Below are 12,898 nucleotides of genomic sequence, written 5' to 3'. Positions count from 1 at the left end.
GCTGGACGTGCTCGATTACAAGTTGCTTCTTGTCTTCCGCGTTGTTGGCGGATTTGAAAGCCTCGGAGAAGGCGACAAGAGCGTCTATGTCTAGCGCGTCTACGATACTAAACGCGAGATTTAAGGCGTCGCGGACCTTTTCTGATTCCGCGGCGGCCTCCGCCGTGTGGCTGAGGGCTTTAGCCGGAGGGCTCACCTTGCGTGTGGGCCTCTCCGTTATGACGGGGGTCGGCGCCGGCGCCTGGGAGGGCATTACGGCTGCCGATTTTGTTGGCAGAGGCGGGAAGGCCTCTGACGTGAGCTGGGGAGGGCCCTCCGTAACGGGGGGCTTGGTCCAGGCACTATTCCTAGAAGGTGGGGCCGGCGCGTACGTGGGCTTTGCTCCCGCGCCGCGACGGACCGCATCGCGCCCCGCCGTGCGCCCAGACGCCGGCTTATGCGCCTTGGGGGCACGAGGGCACCCGCGATAATTCGCTGGGTGGCCCTGTTGCCCGCAAAGCACGCACGCCGGCGGCTCAGCGCACGGAAGCGTTCTTTTGCAGTCCGCCGTGCCGTGGTCGCCTAGGCACTTTACGCACCGTGCCCTAGCGAAACAGTTACGGGCCGCATGCCCGTAGAGTTGACAGCGGTGACACTGTCGTGTGAAGGAGTGTTTGAGGGGGGTTTCAACCCTCAGCCCCGAGAGCTTGCAACACTCTCTCAGGCTAAATATCTTTTTCCCACTCGGGGTGGGATCGAGGACAACGAGTACCATGTCGTACTCTTCTTTCGTTGTTCTCTTGAGCATGCGGAATACATCCCTTACGGGGTATCCCTGCTCAGTGAGGTCCGATTGGACTATCCCGGAGTCTATCTCCTTTGGGATGCCCTTAATGACTACCCTTAGGACGCGCTCCTCGGGTAGGGGGAAGGTGTGGCCACCGATACCTTCAGAGCGAAGGTATGAAGTTAGATATATAGAATATATATATAGAATTTTTGATAGGGCCGGCCAGGTGCCCTTGTCCCTAACGTATACGGGCGGGGGGGTTTTAATGCGGTCCGCGGGGGCGGGGGGCGCGGGTTTTCCCGATAAGAGGGAACTAAGATCCCTCTTCGGAGGGTTGGCGGCTTGAGTGGGCCTTTTGGCGGGGGGACCGCCGTTGGCCGAACGCTTCTTCTTCCGGCCGACGGTTTGAAAGCCGTCGCTCTCGGAAGATGAATTTTGTGCGGCTTCGTTGGCCGGGATTGGGTCGACATGACCGATGACGGGCGTGAATTTAAACCCGTCTCCTCATCGCTGGCGCTTCCCACTTCAGGGAGTGGTGAGCGCGAGCGCGAGCGAGGGCGGGTAACGAGTTTCGATGCCTTCGCGGAGGCATTTTTCTTCGCCTTACGCGGCGACGGCGATGGGGAACGCGGCGAATCCGCGGTTTCGGACTCTTGGAAAGCCCGTAGAGCGTCTGGATAACGCTGTTGAAAAAAGAGCTGCATTTTGCTCATGTCAGGGGGTGGATCCCCGGACGCCATTCTGTTGGCGGGAAGCCAACAGTTTGACGGCGGGTGTGTACCTAGTTGCCTAAGTGTGGTGAGTACCTAAGCTAATGGTTTGCCCTAATATGTGGTGTGTCTCCGCTGGTGATAGCGGAGGTGAGGTTTGTCACCGACCTAACCAGCCCGTAGGAGTATAAGAGCCCCTACGGATGTGACAGGACCCGTCCAACAGTGGACCTGTGTTTAGCCGGTTGCTAGAGAGTAGTTGGCGTACCTACTCCCCAATACGTGCCTACTAGGAGACCCGGCCGTGCACAGGACTTGGAGGAAGCGGAGGGGCTGTTACGCGCCTTGAAAAAGGCACGGTGTATGCACCCCGGACAAAAACACTCCCGCACAAGGCGTTAACCCACAGATAACCGTTTGGCACCGTTAGGTGGCTATCTGAGGGCCGCAGGTAAACCCGCGTTCATAAAATGCAGCCTTCAACCCGATGTCCAAACACCGAAGACGCGAAGCGACCAATGAGAGGGCGGCAGGCAGCAAGGCAGCGATCGGGCTGACCAATGAGAGGGCAGCAGGCAGCAAGCAGCAAGGCAGCGGTCGGACAGCGCGTGCGCACTGTACAGCGGCAAGCGGCGATGACTCACACGGAGCGAGCGAGATGGCACTAAAGCACTGATGACTCACACGGAGAGAGCACTGGAGCAGACGTCCGCACGGGTCGGCGGTCGGAAGCGAAGTGTGTACCAAAAACAGCTTTTTCGCCCGGTTTTTCGTCTCCGGGTCCCGGGGCTCGGTCGCTACGCGAGCGAGAGCCGCTCAAGGACCGGTTACGCGACGATGTTGTTTGCGGCGACGACGACGACGGCGGCGGCGGTAACGCGGCTCGACCGCGAGAGCGGGAGCGTACGTTGGCACGCGGGCCGGACGCATCGCGACGCGGTTTTCGCTCCATAACTGGAGCCGGAGTCTGCCAGGCACAGCCTGAACACCTTAGCTCGGTCCGCACATGCGCATCCTCCGGTGAGACCCGCTGGTGGGAGGCCGGACTAGGCGCAGCGCTTTCTTTGCTTCGGCGTCGGCGTAAGTTGGTGCAAGGCGGATCCTCAACGGCGATTGCTTGAGTTTTTAATGATTAAAAACTACGGCAATACAGTACATAGAGAGGCTCGAGTGCACTGTAAAGGCAGAAGACCGTACGAAAAAGCCGAGTGCTTAGCCGTCAACCTAGTGGAGCAGTGCACCCCGTATCTCGATCATAGCGACCCGGCGCACGTCGAACACGGGAACCGCGAGGTCGAACGCATCGTAGCACTGCCCCTCCCTCCCGAGCCGCTCCCTCCTACTTCGATCGCCGAGGTCAAAACTCTAATAAAGAGTTCACTGCCTCGTAAATCTCCAGGTCTCGACGCCATCTCGAACAAGGTCCTCCGGTGCCTCCCGCCCCATCTGATATGCCTACTAGTGTCCATTTTCAATTGCCTCCTTGAAAACTGCACCTTCCCGGCGCAGTGGAAAGAGGCCATTGTCATTGGTATTCACAAACCAGGCAAACCCCGTAATAACCCCACCAGTTACCGCCCTATCAGCCTTCTCAATACGCTTAGCAAGCTTTACGAGAAGGTACTTAAAAAGCGCCTCCTAGACTTTGCCCTAGATAAGGGGCTCATTCCCGATGAGCAGTTTGGCTTCAAGCCGGCCCACTCGTGCGTTCATCAAGTCCATCGAATCTCGGAGCACATCCTCTCCGGGATGAATAGCTCCCTGAAACCGAGAGCCACGGGTGCGCTCTTCTTCGACATAGCGAAAGCTTTCGACAAGGTCTGGCACAACGGCTTGGTTTACAAGCTCTACCACCTTAATGTGCCACTAAGACTCGTGCGTATCGTACACGACTTCTTGTCCGACCGCTCAATGCGCTATCGCGTAGAAGGAACGTTATCGTCTCCTCGCCCCATCATGGCCGGAGTCCCTCAGGGCTCGGTCCTCTCGCCCCTTCTGTTCACGCTGTATACCGGCGACATCCCTAGGGCTCCCAATGTGGAGCTAGCCCTCTATGCCGATGACACCGCTCTCTACACCACCCACAAAGATAGAGGTGTCATTGTGGACAGACTCCAGACCGCTACCACGTCGTTAGGCGAATGGTTTCGGAAATGGGGCTTCCAAATAAATCCCGAGAAAAGCGTAGCAGTTCTCTTTGCCAGGGGCAACCCCGGTGCTAACGCTAGGGATAAATTTCACCTCAAGACAGAGGTAACCCTATACGGGCAAGCCATCCCATGGCAAAAGTCCGTCAAATATCTAGGAGTCACGCTTGATAGCGGCATGTCTTTCCGTAAGCACATAGCCGCCGTTCGCAAGAAGGCCTATTTTGTCCTCTCTCGCCTCCATTTCCTCCTAAATAAAAGGAGTCAAATGTCTCTCAGACACAAGGTGACCCTGTACAAGGCATGCATCCGACCGTGCATGACATACGCTAGCGTAGTCTTTGCGCATTGTGCCCCTTCCTATATTCACCGGCTACAGGTGCTTCAGTCGCGATTCATGAGAATCGTGACCGGTGCGCCCTTCTATGTGAGAAACGTCGATCTCCACCACGACCTGGAGCTCCCTACCATAGCCCAATGGATGAAGTTGGCGTCCACACGCCACTTTGACAAGGCTAAACACCATCCAAATCCGCTGGTGCGTAACAACGCACCAGCGGATGGATTTGGATGGTTCGAGTCTCACAGGAGACGCCCTTGCGCTAGCCGCGGGAAAACAAGCCATTCTGGCCGAGCTACGCTCGCCAAAACAGCCCGACCTGAGCTGTAAAGGCCCTTAAGGCCAACAGCGAGATTCCATTCAATAAATAAAATAAATAAAAATAGTGCGTAATTGTTTGACGTTGTCTTGAAATGAAACTGCGCCTTGATCTTGTTTCTTGCTTCGCCGATTATTCGTGGGTCCCAGTTCGTAGTCAGAGGAGAGAGGAAAGAGAATTTTGCGTAGATCTCGCCGAGCTTAAGTACTCGAACAGTATACCGCGACGAGAGCTGCGCTTACAAACATCTGCGCCGGTATACCGCGACGAGAGCTATGCGACCCTTTTGTTCGGTGAAGCATTTTATTCATTTATTTATTAACCATTTTTCATACTTAAATTATTTACATATTTTAATTATAGAACTTATAATACATACTTAATTTCTACTTATAAGCTATCAACAATATTCTCATCAAACTTATAACTCATACTCAATTTCTACATATGACCTGCCAAAAATATTCTTATTTATCTTATAATTATAGAGTCGCCAAAATTAACATATAATCTATATCTATTTATATTTACGAGTCGCCAACAGTAATTGTATTATTTGTATTCATGTCTGTGATAATAAAAGCCTTTTGTTAAACTTTATCTTATTTCACTTTATATAAGCAATTTCTGTAAAGTTGCATATAGTAGATCATTTTTCGAAAAAGAAGGTCATAAAGAAGTTTCACTTGTTACGTGGGTACACTAGTAAACGCAAACATTTTTTAAAATTAATACTGTAAAAATAAATAAACCTTTTGCTTCAAAACATGTCATTTACACGTAATATACAGAAATAGGCCCAGGCTATATGGTGTGTTAGCGTAGCAAAATTCCATGTGTTTGTAGGTATTTAAAAAAAACATTACGGAGTTCGCGGGACCACTAACTGTTAAAGAAAAAATAAAATTTCTTCATTTAGATTTTAGTTTAATTGTAATCTTGAAATAACTTCCTTGGAAATTCTTATTTTTATATTGATTAAATGTATTAAAAATATTGTAAAGTAAAGACCCAACTTGAATATAAGAACGTATTTATATTAATAACATAAATTAAAAATAAAATGCCCCTCCCGCCATTTACATGAGTTAATGTTGAGATTAATTTTCAGTCTCTTTATCAGTTCACATAGCAGGTATTTGTCTAATAAAGTATATATCTATATTATAAAAATGAATCGCAAAATGTGTTGGTAAGCGCATAACTCTACAACGCCTGGACCAATTGTACTAATTCTTTTTTTTAAATGTTCGTTGAAGTCTTAGGATGGTTATTACGGCGAGAAAAATTCGAATAATTTTTAATTCGGAAAAACCCTAAAACAGCCCTTTTCTTTTTCCCATACAAACGTTTTGTAAATAAAATGTAGCGTTAATTTGTACTTTATTGCTTTATTTTCAATAAAGTTCATATTAAATTACAAGCATTCACTGATGTCCAAGCAATGTCGCGTTCCGAAACACAACAAGTGATAATATCGCGAACCCGACCAAACTAAATAGTCAAAAAATGTGAGATTTATAGATCATTAGCACTAATTTTTAATTTGGTTGGCTTCGCGATATTATTTCTTTTATTTTAGTTTCGGCATGCGTCACGTCATTACATCTGTCAAACAAATCGCGTTAAAAAAAGGATTTAATTTTTGAATTATTAATTTTTTTTTACACAAATAAATTATAATATTCCATTTCAGCGCACTGGGTGAGGTGGACACATCCTCTGGCTAAGTATTTTCGTTAAACCAAGGAGAAACACGTAAACGGTGGCCATAAATAGCCATTTATTAACAGTTTATCTAATCCAAGGCCAAAATCAGTTAACAAAATGTATTTACTAATTTCGTCCACCTGTGATCTGTAAGCCGCGCTACATGACCCGCCCACTTCCACTTCCACTTCAGTTTTTTGGCGTGGCTTAGAGCATCCATTGCTTTGGTCTCTGATCTTATTCTTATGTGTCTTATCTTGTCTACCTTTTTAATGTTTAGAATGCTCCTTTCCATGTCACGTTGACATGTATTTATATTGTTTTATTTGTAAATCTCCATGTTTGAAATACATATGTTAGCCATGCAATAAAGTATGAGTTCATAACTCTCTTCTTAAGCATTATAGACATATCACTCTTAAATATTCTACTCTCTATCGGTAGTTCGCGCTAAATCTCGTTTCTGTATCTCACCTATCAGGGCCTGCCATTCGGGTCGAGGATCATCCCTCCCTCAGGAGTCCAACGTTCTTCCTCCACTTTAAACTAAAATCAAAATTTCTAAAACAGCTCTTGGGATACTGCGCAGGATTTTAACAATTAATTTAGAGAAATGGAACTCTGATCGAGAGTGATTAAAGCAAAGGCGACCTGGGATCACGCAAATGGATACAGTTGAAGATTTGAGGTAATTTTTTTAAATACAGCTTTCTGTTTTATCTTATGAATTTATGTATTTGTCGCTTTTTCGTTTCATCGACTTTCAAATCACAACGATGCTCAAGCACTTTTCACTTCTATACTTCCAAACGGGTAGGAGGCTCAACTGATGTTAAGTGATACCGCCGCCAATTGACACTCATTGCCAGAGGGCTCGCATTTGCGTTGCCGGCCTTTTAAGAATAAGTCGAATTGGTTCGGTAATGATGCAGTGGGCAGCTGGTTCCACGTAGAGGAGGTGCCCACAACATTAAATAACGCTCCGTTTTGAAACGACGGACGTGCGATGATGAAACTCAGCTGCTTGTATTAATCCGAACAACTCCTCTGAACAGTATTCGTGGTAAAAGCCTGCATTAAACTTAAGGTGAGGATAAAGTCAGTACTTAACCCAAAAACGTCAAATTCAATATTTTTTTAATATATGGGAGCCATACATTGAGTTGCCATGGGCGGCGCTGTCTCTGCACCCCCTACTTCTTGTCCAGTTTTGCATAAAAGAACGTTTTTGCTGATAAAAATATTTCATATATCTATTTATCATATATTTATTTAAAGATAAATATAATTATATATTACTTTAACATACTTCTTGTTACAGATATTGATACGAACCGCATTTCCATTATGCGAAATCACAACTGAGACGTGCGTGGCGTGGTTCGAGCAGATTTTTGATATCAAGTACAATTCATTCGAAATTCGAAAAATACACCAAAGCAATGGACGTGATTCGAAATTCAAATTACCGCACCACAGTTCTGTTCATATTTCGAAATTCAAAGAAAATTGAGTATTTGTTTACTGGGAGAAAATAAATAAAAATTATTTTGTATTACGTATTTCATTTTTGGAGTTTACTCCTTAAGAAACGATTTGAGTTATAAGGCCCGGTACGGAAATTTTATGAGGAGTAAAATCAAGTGTAACACGAAAAGTTGAGGCGTTACGTAGAAAGAGACAAACATATATATCTGTAGGATTGAACGTGTAAAAGAATGATTCCATCTCATTCTCTCTCTAAAATTGGATTTGTATAAATTGAACACAATTATTATTGTTATTATTATTATTTATATTGTTTTGTAACATACTTTATGTAATACGCTTTATTGAAGTAATATAAATAATCCGAATAATTACAGATATATGTTTGTTTCTCTTATCATTTTAGCAGATGCGTACATTTACCCTTTTTTTCTATTCGATATATATCATAATTATCGTTCGTAAGGAGTAAACTCCAATCGTGCGTCGTAGCTAACACACACACACACACACACATTTTTTATAATGTATATTATATACATATACATTATAATAAATGCAAAATTAAATGCAAACGATATATCAATTATTTGTCTACGATTCTCCAATGACAACATCTTAAAGTGCTTCTGGTTTTGGTCCTTTGTCGTTTTTAGGACTTATGAACGTCACACCAAGGATGTTAATTTTCTACCAGTTCAATCAAGGGGAAAAAAAATCCATGTCATTCATTTTACTCGCTAAGTTTTGTTCAAGGCAAATGCACTACAACCATGACGCCTCGCTTCGCTTGAGATATTGATACATATCTTAACTTGAATTAAAATAAAAAATAAGTTTGAGTTTGAGGGAAATTTCTGGATAAAATCATTCAGAACTGAAAACATCCTTCCTTTTTAAGACGGCTAAAAATGTAGACAAAAGATGTACAGGCAGTCTTTCTGGCTAGAAGTAATAGATCACTGCCGTGTAATGGAAAGTGATTACATTTTTAAAGACAAGGTGTCTACGACCTTCAGGTTGAGAGTCTAATTTTGATTAAAGTGCTCAATTACAATATAATATCTTATAATAGATTGATCCATTGCTCAACATTAAATTAATCTGCACTCTTTTAATTTATACATAGCTACCGTTTACGTGTTTCTCCTTGGTTTTACGAAAATACGGTTAATAAATGCGTTTTTCAATAGATTAACTGTTATTGGCTTTGGATTAGTCAAACTGTTTATAAATAGGTTTCGTTTATGTATTTCTCCTTGGTTTTACGAAAATACTGTTATTAAATGCGTTTTACAATAGATTAACTGTTTTTGGCTTTGGATTAGTGGAACTGTTAATAAATAGGTTTCGTTTATGTATTTCTTCTTGGTTTTACGAAAATACTGTTACACTCCGACTAATAAACAATTTTTCTTTTGATATTTTTCCGCTTAACCTTTGTACAAACATTATAATATTGTTCAACTATCTTAACAGAGATCTGTATTTAATTTTTTTTAAATACTTTAAGAATCTACTTGGTTTCACCATAAATTATTGATTGAATAACTCGACTGATTTTTTTTTCATTGCATTTGGAAAATAATTTGGGGTTCCGGTCCTTTGTTGCCCCGAGGGCTCCAGACCGTGAAATATGGCCATGTGATTGTAATTGTTGATTATAAACGGCTAAAGGTTCCTTTTTTAATATCCTGTCAGGGTCAGTCGAAATAAAGAGCAAATAAATTAAAATACACTTTATTTAACATTTCTAAACACTTAACACCAATACTACAACTATAACGAGTAATATAAATTTAAAAAAAAAACAGTGTCCCTACATCCTTTTAGGTCTGGGTCCTATGTATACTATATGTATATTGCTTCACCTTTTAACAAGATTTCTTTTGGTCAGTGACATCTCGTGTAAATAGAAATAACTCAAGTTACTTCTGCAGAGATATTAAATGAAGTAAAGGTTATGTAGGATATTAAACAATAATAAATTTAAAGCCTTAATGTCTAAGAGCGATATAATATTAATACAATTTACTCAAGTAAAACACAGAAATATAGTTTTGAAGTATTTTCTTTCGATCAGTGCCAACTCGTCAGCTTAGACCTAACTATGTTAACAGTTTACAAACTTGACGTGTTGTCAGTACTATCACAGAAAAATACAACAGCGCTCATGTGATAGGCGTAGTAAAAATGATTAATTCATGTACATTTGTTAAAAAAAAACCTGCCATAGACAAATTAACCATTAAAAAAAATCTGTTCTAATAAAACATCCGTGTATACAAATTGAGTATTTACTTTAGAATATTTTAATATTCATAATCAATATAAAAATACATCGTAATATCATAGGAAGAATTCAAGATTACAATTAAACTAATTGAAGCAATTTTTGGGGTTTATCCAGTCCAGTTTTTTTGTAAATATGGAATTTCTATGCTACCCCATAGAGGTCGCTATCCGGAATAAAAATTGGTTATTGGGTTTTTCGGTACAATTATACTCGGAGTTTAAGAAATTAATAGGATTTTTAAAATTTGATTTTAAAAACAATATTGCTACTGCTTTTCAGCCAAATCCATGGTATCTGAGTCTCCATCACACCAAAAATGGTATTCTAGATTTAGTATTTTTATTTAGTATAATATTTTTCTAGGCCGTTTTAAAGATTATTTAGTATAATAATTTTCAAGCCATTTTCAAGCGGTTGTAAGGAACATTTCGGAATAACGTCTCTGAATAGTCGAACAAACGGAAACACAAAACGTCTTTTACAATGTAAACACTGATTTTTGCTTTGGACAGGAAAAACTACAAATAAATAGTTACCGTTTATGTATTACTTATTGCTTTTTCGAAAATATTGTTCAAAAATGTGTTTTTTCGCTGTGGACCACTGATTTTGGGTTTGGTAAGTTATATACACTTAATGTTGAATAAAAATTATTCCTCTAAATTAATTGAATAAAATATATTCTCTAACTATCCCAAAGCATAACCTGATTATCGTCTACATTTGTATTATCTATGGTTCGTTAATTGTCAAAACCGGTGAATCATTTATCTGCAGAGCCTGTAACCGAGCTGTCATAATTAGATTGACAATATTCATTTGAAGTTTCGCGCTAATTTTATTCTCTGGGACCGTTTTGAGTAGGCATGTGACGTATGTTCCGAAGTTTTCGATTTCCCGCTCTTCGAAAAAAAAAATTATGTGTAAACTCATATCTAAACATATCTTCATTGTGTCAACTATGCTTCCAATAATATAAATTAAAGTACTGGAACTATAATCTATTTAAATAATAATATCTTTGATTTAGTATTTATTTATTTATTAACACTTCATTGCATAAATAAATATAACACAGTTGATATAATGGAATGAAGAGGGCAACTGGTGGCCTTATCGCTATCGAGCGATCTCTTCCAGGCAACAACTGTGAGAAAAAAAATTACTACGCTAACGGAAGAAAATTAATAAGACGTCGAAGGATACTGGAGGCATCGTACGTACATCGTATGAAATGCTTATGTAATTTGGCCATATAGAACGGATGAATGAGAAATGGTTTACAATCTGGATATACAATGGAACTGGATAATGAAGTCGGTCAGGTGAGTAGACTTTGTCAGTAAAAGAGGAAGGAAAACGTTCCCAGAACTGATGAGCCTGCATGTTAATTGGCATGAAGGTGGATGAAGTGAAAAGTATGTCAGGACTATAGCAATTAAAGATCCGTGCTCTCTGCTCAATAGTGTCCTTATATGGTCACTCTGGAAGCATTTCGTTCAAATATTAAGTAATTCTTACCTCTTGTCCTATATCCGGCGGATCAATTTCCTTATTTCTTTCACCCACTTCTCTGTCTATATCTGATGTAAATTAATTTTTGTATTCATTCATTCAATGTCATCAACGTCACAATTTCCATTTGTAGCTTTGAACTCGCTGCCCTAGGTACACCTAGAAATTTTGTACCGGATTGAAACAGATTTAAACAGAAGATTTATCTATTATTCCTACAGCTAACAAAAATTATACATAACTATATGTAACATACACTAAAAATAAAGCCAACAAAGTTCAAAGTTAACATAGAATACAAGATGTACTTAATGTTTTACTAAATAAAAATTGAAATTAGTATTATTTAATTTAATTAGTATTATTCTTGTTTACATTTATTACTGGTATCACATCGCCCTACAATTGTGAAGATTTATTTAGGAAATTAAATTTATATGAAAAATATTCTTAAAACTAACATTCAGAACTTATACCTTTCAGTAATCCTGTGATATATTTTCCAAAGTTTCAATTTCCACATCGTCCTTACTTTGGTTTTTATTCGGTTCAATATACTTAACGTCATCTCTAGGTTGCACTACAATGAAGAAGAATAAACAAACTCTAAAAACCTTAGAGGCATCGAATATATACCAAAATAAATAATGTATTAATTTAAATAAATCAAAAAAATCGTATTGATTGACTTGACTTAATTTCAACAAGATGTTTGGAATTGGATTTGATTTCAATTTAATTAAATATAAGGAAAAGAGAGAAACATTGTTAGTTGTTTCCATGATTTTATCAATGAAAATGTGGAAACCACATTTCTACTTTTAATAAGTTTTAAATAACGCAAGCATCTAGTTCATGTTTATGTTGATATTTTGCTGTGGATGAACGTCAAGATTACGTCTGAGAGTGAGTTTAAGTAACATCAATAGAAATAAATTACCTCGGAGATTTTAGAATGTTTTTCTTTAAAATGTTTGTACAGTGCATCCCGCCTAAGCCGTTCATCACACATGGAGCATTTGGCCTGATTATGAGGTTGCTTATCAAAGAAACCCCACCCCACAGCTCGTTATCTGGATCCAATACAATTGATTCTTCATCTTCACTCCAGAGTTGGTTTCTGAAATTACCAGATATCTTTGGTTTACTTGAGCACACAGTTAAATGTATTTTCTTTAATAGATATTAATGCCTTAGTATTTACTACAAAATTACATTAAGATTTGTTCCCATTGACCACTTCTAGTTGGATCATAGAAATATCAAATCGAAAATTCCTCTATGAAACAATACCACAATGTAATACACTACGTAGTAGTTTAATTTAAACTGTTTTAAAACAGTTGGATAAATACATTATAGCAGAATATGTATGACAATTGACGTGATATTGATGAAGAGAATTATTGTATTCATAATCAACGTCACAATTTCCATTTGTAGCTTTGAACTCGCTGCCCTTGGTAAATTAAATTAAATTGGCTCACGTTGATCGTTTCAATGGTACCTGCCACGCAATGCTTTCGTTGCTTTCTCACGGCTCCCGGCCGGTGCAATGCTATATACAATATAGATACCTATTTAGTTCTTACGAACTATTACAC

At 40.5% G+C, this 12,898-nt stretch overlaps 2 long non-coding RNA genes across 3 annotated transcripts; one reads left to right on the top strand and one right to left on the bottom strand.

Annotated features, from left to right (window-relative positions):
* The first annotated feature begins 5,900 nt into the window (after positions 1 to 5,900).
* On the top strand, positions 5,901 to 7,550 carry LOC123718319. Of its 2 annotated transcripts, none has more exons than XR_006754994.1 (2): positions 5,901 to 6,683; positions 7,317 to 7,550. It is a non-coding gene; the product is annotated as an uncharacterized LOC123718319 (long non-coding RNA). The 2 variants fall into 2 exon arrangements; XR_006754995.1 differs by lacking the exon at positions 5,901 to 6,683 and adding an exon at positions 6,875 to 7,082.
* Positions 7,551 to 10,396: 2,846 nt separating this feature from the next.
* On the bottom strand, positions 10,397 to 12,623 carry LOC123718325. Its single transcript, XR_006755001.1, has 4 exons — positions 12,235 to 12,623; positions 11,771 to 11,874; positions 11,301 to 11,453; positions 10,397 to 10,681 (listed from the first exon to the last, which is right to left on the bottom strand). It is a non-coding gene; the product is annotated as an uncharacterized LOC123718325 (long non-coding RNA).
* Between the last annotated feature and the right edge of the window lie 275 nt (positions 12,624 to 12,898).

Source organism: Pieris brassicae, chromosome W, assembly GCF_905147105.1.
Source record: "Pieris brassicae chromosome W, ilPieBrab1.1, whole genome shotgun sequence".
Lineage (NCBI taxonomy): Eukaryota > Metazoa > Arthropoda > Insecta > Lepidoptera > Pieridae > Pieris > Pieris brassicae.
This window is presented reverse-complemented; position numbering and strand designations above follow the sequence as displayed.